Here is a 22,251-nt window from a genome sequence, read left to right as displayed (position 1 = left end):
AAATAGATAGGACCATAACAGCTGGATTATTCCCGCTGCACCAAGGATATGTCTTCGCCTAGACACATTCGTGAGAAATTCCTTGATCTGGTGCTCCCGTCACAACGATTCCTCTCCACACCATGAGATTTCTATTGCTCCTCTAACTGCATCCTTTGTTTTTGAAATTTTCCCTCATGATCTATGAAACTGGAACAAATATCAGAACTATTTCCTGACACTCATTTGATAGATGACCTAAGGACGAACCGATCTGCATGCCCGGGCCTCCATAGGTTCAAAAAGAAACGTTATCAACACATAGGGTTGTTAATTAAAGAGGAGATATTAGTGGAGAATCACATGCAAGATAATGCATCGATGAAGCCCTTGACGGCACCCATAAGGCTTCTTTTCTTGATTACTTTGAACCTGACCTTGACACCCGCCCAACGGGTTGATAGTCTCTGGCAACGACGACCCCATGTACGACGCCCATAATATGGATATTTCCTCTTTCAATCTGATGACTTGCCATAAAATAAAGAACAGGGACATGGTTCTGCATGTGCATGTGTATGCGTTCTCACCTGTGTGTGCCTGCAGCCGAGGAGTGAAAGGGATCTGCAAAAACTGAATACATCTACTCCCTGCTGCGATGTTGCCTGAATCGATCTCCAAGTATAAAGCTAGCTTGTCAAAAACTATTTAGTCAACCTGCAATAATACAATCCAAAATACATAAGCAGGATGTATCTATGGCCGAAGGCAAATAACGATATATGTACGTGCATGTACTATACATGAATCAATCAGCTAGCTGCTATGTACTTGCCTGTTTTTCCCCATCTGCTCAGTCCAAAAAGTAGTTGAATTAGCTTCCATAGATGTGTGATCGCTGGAACGAACTCCGCTTGTTGCATTGGCGAAGACGGACTGTGCCACCAGTACAGCAGGGTCAGAATTTGGAACCCTTCTTCTTCATCAACCAAAGAAATCCCGGAGAGCGGGACGTGTTAGACTTGGATGAGGAGATTAGATTAGAGGCCTCCAACAAAGGGATACACCACTTCAGATCTGGGTGTGATTCGACGATTTAGAACCTACAGGAGGATCACACCAATGCATCCATGTATGGAAAACATGTAAGTATTACTCCTAGTCTGTCAGATGTTCTAGATCAAAGCAGCCCATGATTTGACTTTGAAGATGAGAGCATGGTTACGTGAGATCAGCGAGATTTGTGTCAGATCGGAGAGTATGACCGATCTAGATGAGCAACTCATATTTGAGGCAGTAAGATCTTGATCAATTAGATCCATGGCACCAAACTCGTTTCCTTCGGGTTGCAAAGAGATGATGGTTTTCTTTTCGATCCGAAAAAAGAGAGAGTATGGAGAGAAGAAGATACGTGGAAGAGAGAAAACACAGAGATAAAGGAACATGTGCTTCCATGGGGAGAGAGAGAATATGTTTCCACGTGGGGAGAAAGATAATTAAGGAATAATATGGAGAACTGCTTATGTCGCTAGAATTTTATTTTAGTTACAACCAGAAAATTTTGTGGACTTTTTAATTATTATTTTTGGAGAATTAAACAACGAAGACTTTTTTAATGAAGGCTTTAATGAGTTGATCTACACCGTACGGTCCCACCAGATTAACGGTTCGTAAATTCTAATTATTGTGGGAATTTCTAGGGAGTCTAGAATTAGTATAGGTATAGATGTAATTAGTTTTTTTTCCATCTGTACCTCTGTCTAGAACACGTGTCTCTTCGGGGTACGACATATACACATAAATACGAACGATTAGTGAGGTCTAAGGTAGGTGAACGTCAAACTCACTTCATGAGCATTTGGTTATCTTGACGTTCAGGGAGGACAGTCATGAGATAGGAACACACCCATCAAAAGATGAACAAGAGTCACATGGAGATGTGATCGGAAAGTTGGCCTACCCATTGAAGTTCCCAGTGAACAGTCATGCACACATTAGTGGCGTTGAGTTAATTTATGGATCTTGAATCACTAGGCGTCCTTCTAAGCTGGGCGCCTCCATTAGGCGCCTAAGCACCAGGGCACCCAGGGCTGGGCCTTGGTCCTCTAACTTCTTCTTGCCGAAAAACCATCTCCTATTTCTCCTGATTTTTTGGGGACTTCTTTAGTGGTGATTTTCTGAAATTTCAAAACAACAAAAAAGGGGCAACGAAAACTTGATTAATAGGTTAATTCCTGAAAATAGGTTTAAAACATTACAAACTTAAAGGATAATAAGCATGGACAGAAGATGTAAATTGGTGATGTAAAAGGGCATCTCCAACAGATGAATCAAATGTAGATGTAAAACTAGTTGAACTTTGTGACCTTCTTCAGCGGCATGGCAGCGGCGGACAAATCAGGGAGGGCGACGGAGCTGGAACCGAGCGGTGGGCAAGGTGGAGGTGTGGTGGTGCAGGGTGGCACTGTTGCGGAAAGTCGGCGATGAAGTGGTGTGCGGTGGTGTGGCAACGGTGCTGTAGGCGGGGCTACTGGCGAGGTGGTGGTGCGGTGGTGCGGGGCCACGCAGCGGGGCGCTGCGAACATCACGGGCGAAGCGGCGATGGGAACGAATCGATTGGCGGACACGTTGACTGTGCGGCGAAAAAACGGCTGATTCGTGGCGTGCTGACGTTCGAAACACGATGGAACCGGCGACGGTGCTGGTGAAGTAGGCGGATGTGGTGCGGGGCGACAATGGGGGGTGCGATGGTAGTGCTGGGGGGGGGGGGAGATGGGATTGTGGAAGGATAGTGAAACGACACTCGGTGGTTGGCACGTGACTGGCGTTTTTTACATCTCCTGTAGGTGGAGATATATATTTGCATCGCATGGTTTTATATTTTACATCCATGAGAGGCAGAGATGTAATGTTCATTTTGGCATCTACATCATCTGTTGGAGACGGATTTTTAGGCCTAAGTGGCTAAAATCGATCTTTTAACAAGGTTATTCTGGAAAGTGAGTTAGTTGTGAATCGGCCAACAGTATAACACACCATGACTTATAATCCGGGGTAATAATTTTGTGATAGGCAAGATGCATGATAATTAACCAACTATTTAACAAATTGTATATTTTGCCCAAGAATTTTGTTACTAACATGTTTCATAGAGAGAATTGAAAACTTTATTATATCGTTATGCCATATTAAAGTGATAATTGTGATTCGTGTATTTATATATTTTGATTGATAAAAAAATTAATTAACTATGTTTAGCCATTATACTATAATACAAACTTCACTAATCAGGTTGCACTATCATAATGTGCATGATCCACTAGTAGGACTCTTGAAGAGACCAAAAAATTGTTCACATAGGAAGAAAATTAAAATGTTTCTGCTTCTTGAAGAGAAGTCCAAGTACGAATAACAAAGCATGGTTTGTATTGTTGGAAGCATGACATCCGTATGATGGAAACAAATGTGCAATTATAATACACCATTTGTAATGTTAGAAGCACCTACTGATGATTTGTTTGAACACCGTTTTTCACATCATGAAACTGACAATTGCAGTGATAAAGAAGTTATCATTGGCAGCATTGCAGAGTAGTCAAGAAAGCAAATCATAAATACACACTCTTCCAGATGTCTTTGTTGCAATCTATACTATAGTGGTGCGAGCTGAGACACCAGAAATAGAACCCCTTTAAGCGGCTAAAGAAGGCCGTGCGGCCCGGCGTCTCGCCACGACCGAATCATTGCCGGGGGCCAGCCATGGCGATGTGTCGCCCTTGTATCCGCGTTGCAGCGCCTATTCTTACGGGATTGATGGCACTTCCATCCATTTTCAATGTTGCCGGCTCCGTCAATTACCTGAAGTGGTGAGGGGAGGGGCATACCACGATGGATTGAAGCTTGTGCTTCCTTAGCGGCGTGGCGACTCTGGATCTACCTGTCATCTCCACCTCCCCCCCCCCCCCCCCCGGGATTCGTGGCGGTGACCCGCGCCCGCAGCCGCCCGCTTGGGAGGGGGTGCATCCGGTAGATCGGGGTGGGGGGGGGTAGATATGGCTCCCCTGCCCCGGCGCATTAAATGGGAGTCTCCGCGTGCGCCACTTCTCGGGGCGAAAGGGGAGACGCTATGGCCATGGGGCTGGACAGGAGCAGCGAGGGGCCTGCAATCCCTGATGGGTGGCCGTCGCGGCTGGAGTGGCCAACGGCGCAGGAAGGTTCTCGGGAGGTTAGGCTGAGGAGTTCCAGCTAGCTGATGTCTCTCAAGTCTGCTAAACCATACATGGATGCCTCTCTCTCTCTCTCTCTCTGAATCTCTCTCTCCCTCTCTCTCTCCCTCTCCATTTCCGTCTCTCTGCATCCCTCCCTCCCTCCCTCCCTCCCTCCGTCCCTCTCTCTCTATATCTATCTATCTCTCCCTCTCTCCTTCTCTCTAGTTTATTGCAAATAAATATCAATAGTTTTATGCTGCATGCTATTTTTACTAATGTCTCCATTGATAAACAGGTTACATGTATCAATCTAAACAATTGTGATATTTTAAAATTTTATTAGCAAGATAAAAAAATGGGATCATCATGCATCAATCTAAAAAAGTATGATAATTTAGAAATTCTTGGAGTTTCGTTCATTCCAACAGGAGATCAAGTTGTTGACGGGATTGCTTTTGCACGTGAAACAACTTCAAGCCTTTAAAGACAATCTAAAACTTAACACGTTCAGATTAAGGGAGGATGTTAAAGAATAGACTTGTAGTTCTGTGTAACCTGACATGTTGTTATGATTGTATGTGTGAGTGCATGTAACAAACTGCGGGAGGTTGTCAGCCAAGGATCGGCCTTATCCCATACGAGCAAAGCCTAGTAACAACCTGCGCCAACTGTATTCTATGTTTCTGGTATTTAACACGAACGGCGTCCTAACAGAAGAGCATACGCTTCACGCATAACTTGTTTCAAAAAATGGCCATAAGAATATAGATTTATATTACTGTAATGAAAAATAGAGTATTTCTTTCACTGCGGACCACCTTGGCTTCGTGTAACCACAATCTTCTATTCATTGTTGGAGCAAAATAGTTCTGTCTCGGGCCTATTCATTGTTGGGGCCTTACAAAAAGTCATTGTTGGAGCGAAATTTCTTATGTAAATTAACCATGTATTTGAATGTGCTTACAAACTGTTTGGTATCTGATGGTCTTTACTCCTTTACAGTTCATACATAATTTTAATTTCCTTTTTCACTTGGACTGAAGTTGTCATCAAATAGTTGTATTTGCCTACCCACCTCATAATAAATTTAATATTTAATTTATGTCAATTTTTTTGATAAACAAGGAAATTGTATTGTAGTTATGTTGCAGTGTACATTGAAATACATAACTAGATCATCATATGACAATAGGGACATATATAACTATAGCTTGGTATTCCTGTCTTTTTTGTTTTGCTCTGATTTTGTTAGCACAAGAAAAGCACTATTACAGTACAATACTCAGGCTTGGATGCCCTCCGTCGTAGTCCAAGAGCAATAGTTTTGTTTCTAAAATGACCAAGAAAGGTGTAACTAGCTAGCTAAACAACATCCAAATATGTATGCAGATGTCAAAGCATTTTCAGTTGGTTAACACAACAACTATCCAGCCATGTGATCTATACATAATGGCTTATCCAAATCTACATCCTATAACAGTATGCACTCTCTTCTCCCATAAATATATATATGTTTATTGACATGCAATCCCTGATTTTGTGAAGAAAAAAATTCTGTTAATTGTGAAACAGCCGCAAGTTTTCCTTTTTGACCACTTCACATATTTGCTCCTATTTCATGAAATTCATCATATAATACATATACAATAGTTACAACCTTCACACAGTGATGTTAACACATAAGCTTCATATAGTAAATAAAACTCCCTCTGTTCCAAAATAAGTGTGGTTGATCTAGTACAATATTTGCACTAGTTTAGTACTAAATCTGCGACACATTTATTTTTGGACGAAGGGAATAGTACATAGAGCATTGCATAAGCCCAATTCGTGTTATGCATGCAGCTCATGCTAATATTACTTTCAATACTAGAACATGTAAAATTCCACTACCATCGAGGAGTCAATATTTCTGCACCGTTCAAGCTATATGATAACAGATTTATAAACACATATCCTTCATTTGAATTATCTTTTACCAGTTACGACGCAATTATTGAATTAAATCATTCAAAATAATACCTTGAAAGTTACTAATAGACGTCATCTAGCTAGGAATTTAAATATTTGTTAGAGTTTAAAGATAGTTTCTAGAATATTGGTTTGTACTTGTTAGTAAAATCTGGAAGACAACCACTTTTCCTATTTTCTCAAATAAAAATAAATCCCATGCAGTCAGTTAATTAAAAAGCAGTAGTGTGAGATGTGTGCATTCCTTTCTTTCCCATGGCCGGTTTTGTGCATTACATGACTCTTTATGTTCCATGTACCCATGCATGAATCTGCAACAAGTAATAGTGACAAGTCCAACTCAACAACTTAATCATTTCTTGCAATATCTATATTTTGTGCTTCATAAGCGTAAGCCGAGTGTATTATATCGGGTGATACTCGGTTTACCTACAACACCATCACGGAGCCGTGGACAGCGGGCAGGCCACGTGGCAGGTACGCTTTGCCATGAGTTACACTATAAGCCGAGTGCTTCTCCGAGGCAATTTCGACTTACCTGAGTTTACACCGTGTCCATTGTTTAAGCCGAGTGTGGAATGCCGTTTTTACGGCATACACGTAGCTAAGTCAAGAATTATATGTTCATCGTGTCTTCTGATGGGCATGCTCGGTATAGCATTCGGCTTACAGAATGATACTAGGCGACGCGTGCTTTTTGTATAGTGAAGCAATGTGCAAAATCGGGATAAAACCATGTTAAAAATCTTCAAATCTGATATTTTGGTAGAAGTTTGACTAAATGGGATAATATGTGTCATAAATGTATAAATAGGATAAAAAGTGAAATTCACTCTCTATATAAAGGAAAACGTTTACCTTTCATTGGCTGATCCAGATACCTATCCGCCACTGCCTCATCCGTTGATCATGCTCTATCTGACGCATCAGATCGTGCCCGCGCGCCAACGGAGCAGCGACCTAGCCCCCCTTTTTCCTGGAACAACGTTGTTGTTTCAGAAACGGCCTGAAGCTGGGAGGTAGCGGCTACCAGATCTGGGAGGGCAACGGCACGACCGCTTTCCCCTGACGCCGGCCACTCCCGCCGCAGCCCATCCGCCACGACGTCGGCCGACCCTCCCCTAGCCCCCCACCCCCGTGTCTCCAGCCGCTCGCCCACCGCGATGGCGCAACCACTCGTCCACCGCGACGGCGCAACCGCTCGCCCCCGACGCCGACCGCTCCCGCCGCAGCTCGTCCGCCACGACGTCGGTCGGCCCTCCCCTACCCCTCACCCCCGCGCCGCCAGCCGCTCGGCCACGACGTCGGCCAGCCCAACGCACGCTGCAGCCCCTTCGCCCCCCATGCTGGCCGGCCGTCCCCTCCCCCCCCCCCCCCACCCCGCGCCGCCAGCTGCTCGCTCCCGACGCCGGCCGGCCCTCCGCACGCGGCAAGCCGCACCACGAGCAAGCCGTAGAGCAGATCATGGTGGCGATGAATGTGGTGCCATACTCTACAGCTTGTCTGTGTGCCTACACGCAGCTGTACAACAGTAAGCTGTATTCATAAAAGCAAGTTCGACTAAACATGTATGCTACTAATCAAATTTGGAACACAAACAAATCTCTAAATTAATAACTAATTAGTGGTTAGCTCAACAACATACATGGATGCTTTAAGGACACACTGCTTGTGCACTACGATCTCTCTCTCTCTCTCTCTCTTCAGTTTATTGCAAATAAATATCATTAGTTTAGTACAGCATATAATTTTTACTAACGTCCCCATTGATAAACAGGTTACAGGTATCATTCTAAAAAAGTATGATATTTTAAATATTAAGTAGCAAGATAAACATGGTGCATCAGGTATCAATCTAAAAAGGTATGATATTTTCGAAAATGTTGGACATTCAGTTCATTCCAACATGAAATCAAGTTTGTTGATGAGTTCACTAAGTTTATGCAAGGGAAACAACTTCAAGCCTTCAAACACAAGCTAAACCATGACACGTTGAGATTGAGGGAGGATTCTAAAGAATAGGCTTGTAGTTTTGTGTAACAACATGTCACGATGTTACGATTGTATGTGTGCGTGCGTGTAACAAACTGTGGCAGGTTGTTAGCCAAGGATCGGCCTTATCCGATCCTGTATAGATTGGAGTAGGAGCAAAGCCTAGCAACAACCTATGCCGATTGTATTCTTTGTTCTTGGTATTTAACACGAATGTGTCCCTGCGGAAGAGCATACACTTCAAGCCAAACTTCTTTCAAACATTAGCCATAAGTATATATTTATATTTCCATAATGAAAAATAAAGTATTTCTTTCACTGTAGACCACACCTTGGTTTCGTGTAAGCACAATCGTCTAACAGAACCATGCCTTATGTCTTCTTATTACATAGAGGAAATCACTCCTCAAATTCTGAATTGCACCATCTCTCTAATTCTAGCCTTTACTACTAATAAATAATAACATACATCTATTTCTACTATCCATTAAAAATTCAGAGAAATACTAGAAGATCTCAACAAAAGGAACTCTAACCCTAGCACCGACTCGTTTTATAACAGCCCGAGTGAGTCGCTGATCCATGGGACCGAAGATCTCTGTCTATCCCGATATCATAGGGATCACGATACGTGGCGATAAGGACGGTGTGTTAATTGAGGTGTCGTGCTCTCATTTACCCCAGTTGTTGCGTCATCGCCGCGCGCGGCACGCACTTACCAAATTTTAGAATCCCGTGGAATCCTGGCCTGACAGAGCGATCTGTCACATCAGAAGATCCCGTTAATCACTTGGACCAGTTTTCGCTATCAGATTCACTCGGAAATATTTTAAGACAGAATCAATTAGGTTGAATGGAAAATATTTCAATCGAAGCCCGTTTCTACCAAGCCTTGATATGTGTTCGTAGTTTGGCATGTTCAACGAAATGTACATCGAACCCTTTCCACTCGAACCCCGATCCCTTCGGGGGATAATGATGGGGATATGTACCTAGGATAGCTTCATAGGCCTGACCTAGAGGTCTTACCCAAGGGAACATCATTAAGGACTTAAAGATTTCAAAGAAGATTCTGACTGATTCGCCATGAGTCACTCGGTAGAGCATCCACTCGGAGATTTTCTCTATCCACTCGATAGAAGACTTCCACTCGGAAGAATATGAAGCCAGTCGACCGTAGAAGTTCAGAAGTCTCTCCAGGGATACCAAACGATAGGCATTCGGATGGACACCATAAGTAACATTTATTACGTACGTTATCAGTAACGCACACCTTTGTCTTCATTACTCGAACCCTTGGTTGGTTGGGCCTTGATGAGGGGTAGAGCACTCTATATACACCACCCCTCCCCTGTGACACAAGGGTTCGCACCCCCTGTAACACACACTCCACATGACAAGAGCTCCCGAGCACTGAGACGTAGGGTTGTTACCTCCACGAGAGGGGCCTGAACTCATACATCGTGTGTACAAGCTTGTCGTAGCTAGGACTCTGCCCTCTCTTTTCGTACCCCTCACCTCTACTGTCAGGTCCGTTCCCACGATAGTTGGTCCAGGTAAACCTGACCCCCTCTCTCTCAAGTTCCCGAAGGCCCAGGTCCGCGATGCAGTCGGTTATAATCTGCATCCCTGGAAAGTTTACCAAGTTATTGCTTTTAACTGTCTCCGACCTTCATAGTACAACAGGATGGATGGAGCCACAGAATTTTCATCTTAATATTCTGATTCCAACTTTTGTGTTATAGAGTAGCTATATAGATAGTGGTTAGATTGTAGATGATGTTGGGACGATGTACCTGAGGACATAGAAGAAAAGCACAAGAAACTACTGTCATGGCATTGATTTCGAATTACTGCCAAGGCAAGCATTTTTTGTATAAATCTATTTTTTTGTTAAAACGGCTACCACATGAGCATTTTTTTCTGCTGCCACGACGACATTTTTGGATGAAATTTCATGAATACGATGAAGAGTTCTTTGGCGTAAGGTCCATACCATATCATTCTATTTTGAATTGCTCGGGACGTTTTACCCCTTTTGTGTATCCTTTTGATTGCCCACTAGATGTTTTTATTACTGTGGTCTCTTACAGTTAGATATCACTACTCGTGCAATCGCACGGGCTAGTTCAATTAATGTCTATTTTGCATGAATACTAAGATAGTACGTTCATATATAGTTACTATCAAAGAAGTATTTCGACCTTGGGTTCTCTATTGCTTATATTCTATATGTGCCAAGAAAGTAAGCTGTTTTTTTTATCATATTCAGGTTGTATAGAAAACTTAGTGCGTAATGTTTGCATTGCTTAATAATTATATGTAATACGAAATGGTCAAAAATTTCTATTTAGGATCATACAAGTTTAAAAGAATCCTTTCGGGTTGCGGATTCTACCTCTGGTCAGGCATAATAAGTGATTTTGTTGTTTCTTATACATTTAATAACTCGTTCATTGGATTATAAATTAATTAAACTACAACATGTACATATGTAGGGTGAAATTACTTAATAAAATTTATAATAGGTAACTTCGCCAGACTCATAAGTTCAGTAACTTACAAATGTTCTGCCTAATATGTAATCCACACTATTTTTCCAACTAAATATATGTCGGAAGATATACTTTTTGGCCAGTACGTAAGAACTCATTTGTGTTTAATAGAAAAAGTTCACATATTTTATCGGTAAGGGTCGGTGTTGAAATTTGATAACAATTGGGAGGAGACAATCTGTTATGTCGTCTCCAATCTTTTACTGTATAATGGAAATTCAAATCCATTTAAATATTGGGAGGAGACAATCTGTGATGTTAAGTATAACGACTCTAAGCTAAGGGTCAGTGTTGAAATTTCATAACAATTTAAAACAACAATAGTCAAACAGGAAAGAGAAGAGTTTCCATGAAAAAACTAATTATCAAGTGTGTAGCACGCCACATGAAGGCAATAGTGAGTTAAGCATATCACATGTTGTTACTTTCCATACAATTTTCACAGAGAAATAGAACTATTGAAGTATTAAAATAGGAAAAAGGAAAAAAGGAATCATGTCGACGCTTGCTTATATAAACTAAGCGGCAACAATAATCAAGGTTGTTGTAATGTAAACTGTCGAATAATTGACCTACCAAACTAAAAAAGGAATTAGAAAATGAACCGATGGGAGGATGAATCTCTAACCTGACACCGCAATGATAAACAAATGAGGAACAGAGCATGTCTAAATTAAATCTTGCTGCACGTGACCAAATATAATCCAAAAACATAATCTATGAAAACTTTGTTCAAATTAATATACACAAGAGAAAGTTCCAAGAATTGAAAGCAATTAATCAGAATTTTGTCGGCGAGATACGCTCAAATGAAAAATAATAATGATACTGGGACTATAAAAAGACTGTCTTGCGACAAATTGTTTAGCAGTAAGAATTACCTTATGCACACGTCACAACCATGTTTTGCTTTGTCTGATGTCACGTGGAGGTTGAAGCCCATTTGCAGAGTGGTTCCGGCATGTACTTCATTGTTGCACTTACATTTTCAATGTCAACTATAAGGCAAAGAGCAACGTACATATGCTTGGTGTCATGGATCATTTATCCATTTGATATACCATGCCCTATGTCCCAGTATCAAACACATTAACCTACGCGGAAGGAACGATCTCTCACGCTATCCACGTAGGCAATGCTATCAGACAAATAATTAGCTAGGCCCACGACGTCATTCGAGTTGCTTAAAGAAACAGGAGAAAATCGGCGTGAGCCCCCTTCTGCACGCGACCTCCTTTCCTCTCCCAGAAATCTCTCTCGTTTTCCCTCGCCCCTACCACCCATCTCAGCCACTGGCGGCGACCTCGGATGGGCGGACGAGCGCGCCGTGCTACCCATCACCGCCGTCGCCTCAGCCTCCGCCACTGCCACCTTCTCCTACACCTCCTCCCGCTCCTGCTCTTCTTCCTCGTAACGCAAATCTCCGCCCTCCTCCTCTGCGCCAACTCCCTGGGCCGCCGGTGCCTGCCCCCCGCCGCCAAGCACCGCCCCATCGCTGGGAAGCAGCTCAGCTTCCCAATCGTCACGCTCTCTGACGAGGGCCTGGCCGGCCGAAGCGCGCGGGGCCGGTACTTCCGCGGCGTGCTGGCGGCCACCGCGCGGAACAAGCGCGCCTATGCGGCCACTCACGGGTACCGCCTCGCCGTGCCCCCTGGCGCCGTCGACCCCCGCCGCCTGCCCGCCTGGAGCAAGATCCTCGCCCTCCGCGCACATCTTGGCCGCCACCACTGGCTCTTCTGGAACGACGCGTTGGGTCAGTACCCACTACCCACTACTCACTACCACTCTGTGTTAGTTTCATGTTCTGCTACACAAGAAACTATGTGATGTGATGGTTCAAACTCCTTGGAGCCAATCGTGGTGGTTTATTGATCTTAATCGATCCTTGATTTCAGGACACTCTCGTTACTAACCCTGACATTTCGTTGGTAAGCCTTATGGAATCTTGTTCTAAGAACTAAGTTTACAAGAATATTTCGAGGTCCTCTGAATTGCTTATTTACTTAGTTAACATAAGTTCTTTTTCTCCTGATTGCTTTTCTGAAGGAGGAGATTTTGTTATCAGTAATTGGGCATAGTGATTTTGATGCACGCCTGATCTCATTCTCACAGAGGGTATCAATGGGGTGAATGCCGGTAGGAGAAACTTGCACACTGTTCATTTTTACTTTATGTTTGTCCAAATCATTTGACAAGCAAAGCAACGGCAATTTATGTGATATATCACACTAATTAACACTGAATATCTGTTCACCTGCTACTGTATATTGAGAATACGCATATGATGGTTTACTATGACTCATTTGGTGGTTGATGAAAATCATATACTGGTCAGATTGTAGGAGGTTTGTGATTAGTTGTGCCATTCACTTTTAGAAATAGAACTGAGAGATGAAACCCATCTTTCGCAAATTAAAACTGAATGTGCAAGTTTTTATTGAAACAACAACAAAGTTTAAGTTCTGATTTTGTAGATAAAAAATTATTGCGGACTGAAAATTTTCATCCCAGATACAAGTGTATCTGGTGGTTGATTAAAATCATCATTATAATCCTGTGATTTTAAAGTAGTGTGATTTTGAAAAAAAATACAATGCCAAACTCGGCCGAAGCGATGTCATATGAAATCTAGCTTCTATAGTTTATATTAAATTAAGGCATCATTTTTCAGGTGGTATATACAATTATACACAACTTAATTTCTTCTAAAAAATCATATTTCAAAGCTGCCTGAGCTCACCACTATCCTTGCTTCTACAAGCTAATCAATTTAATTTCATCTGTCTTTTGTTTTGTATTCTTGTCATTTATTTAGATAGATATTTCTGTCCTTAATTATGTGGAAGGTCATGATGACTGCACCTACATCAGAATGTGTTTCTACTTTCTAGGGAGAGCTTCTTTTATGTTCATTAAAATATGTATGCTTACTGATCCTAAATCATTCGTTCTGGTTGAATATAGGAGATTTACACCTATTGCTTAAGTATTTCATAAGGTAATTCACTATCTTGAATGGTTGACAGTTACTATGCGTGATAATTTTGAGGCCATGTATGTTCTGTTGTTCTCATAAATGGAATCACCCCTCAGTGTAATATAGGTGTACGTACTTAGTAAATATTATTTTTCTACGAAGTTCTTATACTCCCTCCGTCCCAAAATAAATGTCTTAACCTTAATACAATTTTGTACTAGCGCCAGTACAAAGTTGAGACAGTTATTTTAGGATGGAGGGAGTACTAAGTAAGAAATGTTTGTTTGAAATACTAGATAGATGCTCATTGAATAATTTATGAATGAGGGGAAATACTTACAACAGATGCGAGGGTGGACCTGGATGAGAGCCACAACACAACCTTATGTGCAACATATTTGTCGATGGGAATGGCCAGCAACCAAACGGTGAAGTCACTGAGCAGCCTGACAATTGTTGTCACCACCGCAACGTATGCTATGCGAAAGCACGGGTGCATAGCATAGGCTAACCGATTTCCGTTCCTTAGAATTTTACTTGTTAACTTTGCTCTGGGTTAATCATAGTCGCTGTCATTGTTGGTATGTGTCCTTGTAATTCTTTCGGAGCGACATAAATTCAACCAACCAATCCTGCTGAGGTGCGTGTTGTTGTGCATGATCGATCTGTTGCTGGATGGCACAGCAGAGTGTCGGCATGGATCGCTCTGGTCCAGAGTGTGTGCCTATTTACTCGTTGCCTTTGTTTTTCTGTGTTCTTTCTGGTATGGCTAAACTGATGAAGAAAGCAAATGGGCCATGCAGTTTGCTCATTAGGGATGAATGAGTCCCCTTGTCTTCCTTAGGGTGATGGTGATGAGGACACCAAGGTGATTGAAGACATGACCATCAAACGTACTCATATGCTGATTGTTTGTGCACATAACGAAGATGGATTCAATTCTCTAAAGGCAAGTTTCAAGTTAGAAACTCTTTCTTCGCATTAGCCATGAATGTCACTGTCGTTCTTTTTGTCTGATTTTGATAATCTTCTGCCAACAAGAACGAAAAGAGAAAACCTTTATGTGAAACATGATCCTGATTGGACTGAATACATTTGTATTCTTAAATTTAGTTGATGTTCGTACAGTGCTCTTTAGTGTTTGGGCACTGAATATGTCATATTACAGTAGTTTCCATTTTTAAATCTGCATTTCTCTCTCTGTTCTGGACATTACTAGCTCATGTAGTATGTATGTCCGGGAATTTCATTGCTGTTGGCACTGTGGATCCTGCAACTGAAATACGACTTTGCTACTTCATGTTGTTTTGCTTCAAAAATATTTATGTTTTGTCGTTGGACTTTTATCTTATTCAAGAGGGTGATGAGCTCAGGCCGCGTGTTGTGCTAGGAGGATTTTTATAAAACAAAGAAAAGGTATGCTACTCCCTCCGATCCATATTACTTGTCGCTCAAATAGATGTATCTAGCACTGAAATATGTCTAGGTACATCCGTTTGAGCGACAAGTAATATGGATCGAAGGGGGTACTATATTTCACTGTTGAGCTACTTTGAAGTTTGTGATTTCTTCTCATGAGATAATTCACTAATTAACTATCTTGAATATTCATTTTCTTGTTGCCATTGTAAAGTCTTTACTCAAAATTTTATGCATTTTCCCTAGAATTTCCATGGTGATGTCAGTAGGTTATCGCATCTGCAATTTGGTCTTGTAATTGATAATTTAAGCTTGATTGAGATTGGTAGGTATGTGACCTAACATTGCGGCAGTCTTTTGCATGTGTAGCTTACTACCTCGTGATCCCCAAAATGTGCAAAAATGGCTGGTTGAGGTCGAGGCTAATTGTGGTGAATGGGTCCTCACATTATTTTTGTACCGGTCAGATTATTCATTGTATTAGGTATTATGGTATCATTAGATTCAACAGCAAGAGAAAAATCTTGCATTATCTTGCTCAGATTTTTCCAACTGAGCTGGACAAGACCAAATAGACAGTAGTCACTTCAGTTTCTTATTTTCCGAACTTTAACTCTATTTGGTAGATATCTGTAGCTCATCTATAAGTGCAAATTGATATTATAGTGATATTAATACATTGAATTATTTGGAAAGAACACAATGTCAGGATCTGTGACAGAATAGAATATTGTCGACGGGGAGTTTGGGCTATCATTGATGAGACACCCGGGAGAGTTGCAAGCTGCTTGTCTTCTTTCGGATCATGTTCCTGTTGTTTTCTCCTGGCTGAGGGTTTGTCTTCTTTTCAATCATGTTCCTGTTGTTTTCTTCCCGCTGAGAGTGTATCATGTGGGTAGTGTAATCGCTCTGAAGCCATGTAGAGTAGCAGCACTGTCTTTTTTGAAAATTCACCACGTAAATTCATGTTTTCTTATAATTGATCCTCTAAAATATTCTTTGTATTTTATGAAAGTTTGATATCAGGCCCTTTGAGATAACGTATTATAAGTTGCTACTGATTGTGGTTAAGCTCATCTATTTCGTTGGAGGCCAGCCATGTGCCAAACAGAATGTGAAAAAGAAATTGAAATGGGGGACATCTATCTGGCACCGTCCAGCTCCCCCTAAGAGGCGCACCCGCAACACCTAGTGTTTTCAATTGTGCTACCAGCTGTTGCCTTGCACATGCACTACACATATTAAATGATATAATTATTTCATACAATATATTATATCGCTAGTCAAAATCAAGCTAAAAAGTTGTCACTCTCTCACCTATGTCCACCTAAATAATAAAACGACCATTAAATTTGTTATGTTTTGAAATTTAAACTACCTACAATATTTTTACCAGGGTTATGCTCATGTAATTTTTGTTTAACATGATTGTTAAATAGGTCTCATGAAACCTATGCGCAAGCTGGCAATCATGTCCCTTGTTGTGCATCTTACCCTTGCCAACTATATTACCTTGCGGGATGCATCCGATTGAGTCAAACATAAATCAATTCAATATAAGAAATCAATTGAGCACCATGGGCCCTTGAGAAGCCACATATGATATATATTCACCTAAAAGAAACAACACATTATTTTTAAATATGATTATGCGAAATAACTGAATCCTGTGTTTAATCACCTTATGAAATATCTCCAATAAAACGGTAGGAGAAAAGGCATACTAAATATCACTCTCGCCCAAATTAATAAATTTGCACCCAAAAGTAGAATAATAAATCTGTAGACGTGCATACCCGTTGTATGCATATAATTACCAGGAATAATATTCAGACCTTTAAGAATCATAGGAATGCGTTGAACAACTCATGAGTGCATAATGCACACAGTAGGAAATTGAAGAGAAAAGTTTGTACCATATAAAATAGATAGGACCATAACAGCTGGATTATTCCCGCTGCACCAAGGATATGTCTTCGCCTAGACACATTCGTGAGAAATTCCTTGATCTGGTGCTCCCGTCACAACGATTCCTCTCCACACCATGAGATTTCTATTGCTCCTCTAACTGCATCCTTTGTTTTTGAAATTTTCCCTCATGATCTATGAAACTGGAACAAATATCAGAACTATTTCCTGACACTCATTTGATAGATGACCTAAGGACGAACCGATCTGCATGCCCGGGCCTCCATAGGTTCAAAAAGAAACGTTATCAACACATAGGGTTGTTAATTAAAGAGGAGATATTAGTGGAGAATCACATGCAAGATAATGCATCGATGAAGCCCTTGACGGCACCCATAAGGCTTCTTTTCTTGATTACTTTGAACCTGACCTTGACACCCGCCCAACGGGTTGATAGTCTCTGGCAACGACGACCCCATGTACGACGCCCATAATATGGATATTTCCTCTTTCAATCTGATGACTTGCCATAAAATAAAGAACAGGGACATGGTTCTGCATGTGCATGTGTATGCGTTCTCACCTGTGTGTGCCTGCAGCCGAGGAGTGAAAGGGATCTGCAAAAACTGAATACATCTACTCCCTGCTGCGATGTTGCCTGAATCGATCTCCAAGTATAAAGCTAGCTTGTCAAAAACTATTTAGTCAACCTGCAATAATACAATCCAAAATACATAAGCAGGATGTATCTATGGCCGAAGGCAAATAACGATATATGTACGTGCATGTACTATACATGAATCAATCAGCTAGCTGCTATGTACTTGCCTGTTTTTCCCCATCTGCTCAGTCCAAAAAGTAGTTGAATTAGCTTCCATAGATGTGTGATCGCTGGAACGAACTCCGCTTGTTGCATTGGCGAAGACGGACTGTGCCACCAGTACAGCAGGGTCAGAATTTGGAACCCTTCTTCTTCATCAACCAAAGAAATCCCGGAGAGCGGGACGTGTTAGACTTGGATGAGGAGATTAGATTAGAGGCCTCCAACAAAGGGATACACCACTTCAGATCTGGGTGTGATTCGACGATTTAGAACCTACAGGAGGATCACACCAATGCATCCATGTATGGAAAACATGTAAGTATTACTCCTAGTCTGTCAGATGTTCTAGATCAAAGCAGCCCATGATTTGACTTTGAAGATGAGAGCATGGTTACGTGAGATCAGCGAGATTTGTGTCAGATCGGAGAGTATGACCGATCTAGATGAGCAACTCATATTTGAGGCAGTAAGATCTTGATCAATTAGATCCATGGCACCAAACTCGTTTCCTTCGGGTTGCAAAGAGATGATGGTTTTCTTTTCGATCCGAAAAAAGAGAGAGTATGGAGAGAAGAAGATACGTGGAAGAGAGAAAACACAGAGATAAAGGAACATGTGCTTCCATGGGGAGAGAGAGAATATGTTTCCACGTGGGGAGAAAGATAATTAAGGAATAATATGGAGAACTGCTTATGTCGCTAGAATTTTATTTTAGTTACAACCAGAAAATTTTGTGGACTTTTTAATTATTATTTTTGGAGAATTAAACAACGAAGACTTTTTTAATGAAGGCTTTAATGAGTTGATCTACACCGTACGGTCCCACCAGATTAACGGTTCGTAAATTCTAATTATTGTGGGAATTTCTAGGGAGTCTAGAATTAGTATAGGTATAGATGTAATTAGTTTTTTTTCCATCTGTACCTCTGTCTAGAACACGTGTCTCTTCGGGGTACGACATATACACATAAATACGAACGATTAGTGAGGTCTAAGGTAGGTGAACGTCAAACTCACTTCATGAGCATTTGGTTATCTTGACGTTCAGGGAGGACAGTCATGAGATAGGAACACACCCATCAAAAGATGAACAAGAGTCACATGGAGATGTGATCGGAAAGTTGGCCTACCCATTGAAGTTCCCAGTGAACAGTCATGCACACATTAGTGGCGTTGAGTTAATTTATGGATCTTGAATCACTAGGCGTCCTTCTAAGCTGGGCGCCTCCATTAGGCGCCTAAGCACCAGGGCACCCAGGGCTGGGCCTTGGTCCTCTAACTTCTTCTTGCCGAAAAACCATCTCCTATTTCTCCTGATTTTTTGGGGACTTCTTTAGTGGTGATTTTCTGAAATTTCAAAACAACAAAAAAGGGGCAACGAAAACTTGATTAATAGGTTAATTCCTGAAAATAGGTTTAAAACATTACAAACTTAAAGGATAATAAGCATGGACAGAAGATGTAAATTGGTGATGTAAAAGGGCATCTCCAACAGATGAATCAAATGTAGATGTAAAACTAGTTGAACTTTGTGACCTTCTTCAGCGGCATGGCAGCGGCGGACAAATCAGGGAGGGCGACGGAGCTGGAACCGAGCGGTGGGCAAGGTGGAGGTGTGGTGGTGCAGGGTGGCACTGTTGCGGAAAGTCGGCGATGAAGTGGTGTGCGGTGGTGTGGCAACGGTGCTGTAGGCGGGGCTACTGGCGAGGTGGTGGTGCGGTGGTGCGGGGCCACGCAGCGGGGCGCTGCGAACATCACGGGCGAAGCGGCGATGGGAACGAATCGATTGGCGGACACGTTGACTGTGCGGCGAAAAAACGGCTGATTCGTGGCGTGCTGACGTTCGAAACACGATGGAACCGGCGACGGTGCTGGTGAAGTAGGCGGATGTGGTGCGGGGCGACAATGGGGGGTGCGATGGTAGTGCTGGGGGGGGGGGAGATGGGATTGTGGAAGGATAGTGAAACGACACTCGGTGGTTGGCACGTGACTGGCGTTTTTTACATCTCCTGTAGGTGGAGATATATATTTGCATCGCATGGTTTTATATTTTACATCCATGAGAGGCAGAGATGTAATGTTCATTTTGGCATCTACATCATCTGTTGGAGACGGATTTTTAGGCCTAAGTGGCTAAAATCGATCTTTTAACAAGGTTATTCTGGAAAGTGAGTTAGTTGTGAATCGGCCAACAGTATAACACACCATGACTTATAATCCGGGGTAATAATTTTGTGATAGGCAAGATGCATGATAATTAACCAACTATTTAACAAATTGTATATTTTGCCCAAGAATTTTGTTACTAACATGTTTCATAGAGAGAATTGAAAACTTTATTATATCGTTATGCCATATTAAAGTGATAATTGTGATTCGTGTATTTATATATTTTGATTGATAAAAAAATTAATTAACTATGTTTAGCCATTATACTATAATACAAACTTCACTAATCAGGTTGCACTATCATAATGTGCATGATCCACTAGTAGGACTCTTGAAGAGACCAAAAAATTGTTCACATAGGAAGAAAATTAAAATGTTTCTGCTTCTTGAAGAGAAGTCCAAGTACGAATAACAAAGCATGGTTTGTATTGTTGGAAGCATGACATCCGTATGATGGAAACAAATGTGCAATTATAATACACCATTTGTAATGTTAGAAGCACCTACTGATGATTTGTTTGAACACCGTTTTTCACATCATGAAACTGACAATTGCAGTGATAAAGAAGTTATCATTGGCAGCATTGCAGAGTAGTCAAGAAAGCAAATCATAAATACACACTCTTCCAGATGTCTTTGTTGCAATCTATACTATAGTGGTGCGAGCTGAGACACCAGAAATAGAACCCCTTTAAGCGGCTAAAGAAGGCCGTGCGGCCCGGCGTCTCGCCACGACCGAATCATTGCCGGGGGCCAGCCATGGCGATGTGTCGCCCTTGTATCCGCGTTGCAGCGCCTATTCTTACGGGATTGATGGCACTTCCATCCATTTTCAATGTTGCCGGCTCCGTCAATTACCTGAAGTGGTGAGGGGAGGGGCATACCACGATGGATTGAAGCTTGTGCTTCCTTAGCGGCGTGGCGACTCTGGATCTACCTGTCATCTCCACCTCCCCCCCCCCCCCCGGGATTCGTGGCGGTGACCCGCGCCCGCAGCCGCCCGCTTGGGAGGGGGTGCATCCGGTAGATCGGGGGGGGGGGGGGGGGGTAGATATGGCTCCCCTGCCCCGGCGCATTAAATGGGAGTCTCCGCGTGCGCCACTTCTCGGGGCGAAAGGGGAGACGCTATGGCCATGGGGCTGGACAGGAGCAGCGAGGGGCCTGCAATCCCTGATGGGTGGCCGTCGCGGCTGGAGTGGCCAACGGCGCAGGAAGGTTCTCGGGAGGTTAGGCTGAGGAGTTCCAGCTAGCTGATGTCTCTCAAGTCTGCTAAACCATACATGGATGCCTCTCTCTCTCTCTCTCTCTGAATCTCTCTCTCCCTCTCTCTCTCCCTCTCCATTTCCGTCTCTCTGCATCCCTCCCTCCCTCCCTCCCTCCCTCCGTCCCTCTCTCTCTATATCTATCTATCTCTCCCTCTCTCCTTCTCTCTAGTTTATTGCAAATAAATATCAATAGTTTTATGCTGCATGCTATTTTTACTAATGTCTCCATTGATAAACAGGTTACATGTATCAATCTAAACAATTGTGATATTTTAAAATTTTATTAGCAAGATAAAAAAATGGGATCATCATGCATCAATCTAAAAAAGTATGATAATTTAGAAATTCTTGGAGTTTCGTTCATTCCAACAGGAGATCAAGTTGTTGACGGGATTGCTTTTGCACGTGAAACAACTTCAAGCCTTTAAAGACAATCTAAAACTTAACACGTTCAGATTAAGGGAGGATGTTAAAGAATAGACTTGTAGTTCTGTGTAACCTGACATGTTGTTATGATTGTATGTGTGAGTGCATGTAACAAACTGCGGGAGGTTGTCAGCCAAGGATCGGCCTTATCCCATACGAGCAAAGCCTAGTAACAACCTGCGCCAACTGTATTCTATGTTTCTGGTATTTAACACGAACGGCGTCCTAACAGAAGAGCATACGCTTCACGCCTAACTTGTTTCAAAAAATGGCCATAAGAATATAGATTTATATTACTGTAATGAAAAATAGAGTATTTCTTTCACTGCGGACCACCTTGGCTTCGTGTAACCACAATCTTCTATTCATTGTTGGAGCAAAATAGTTCTGTCTCGGGCCTATTCATTGTTGGGGCCTTACAAAAAGTCATTGTTGGAGCGAAATTTCTTATGTAAATTAACCATGTATTTGAATGTGCTTACAAACTGTTTGGTATCTGATGGTCTTTACTCCTTTACAGTTCATACATAATTTTAATTTCCTTTTTCACTTGGACTGA

The 22,251-nt window shown here is 42.0% G+C and overlaps 1 pseudogene; it reads left to right on the top strand.

Moving 5' to 3' along the window:
• Positions 1-4,105: 4,105 nt before the first annotated feature.
• LOC123396322 lies at positions 4,106-19,657 on the top strand (annotated as a pseudogene).
• The last annotated feature ends 2,594 nt before the right edge of the window (positions 19,658-22,251 follow it).

The sequence above is a fragment of the Hordeum vulgare genome, chromosome 5H, assembly GCF_904849725.1.
Source record: "Hordeum vulgare subsp. vulgare chromosome 5H, MorexV3_pseudomolecules_assembly, whole genome shotgun sequence".
Lineage (NCBI taxonomy): Eukaryota > Viridiplantae > Streptophyta > Magnoliopsida > Poales > Poaceae > Hordeum > Hordeum vulgare.
Note: the sequence above shows the minus strand (reverse complement) of the source record. Positions and strands in the feature narration are given on the sequence as shown.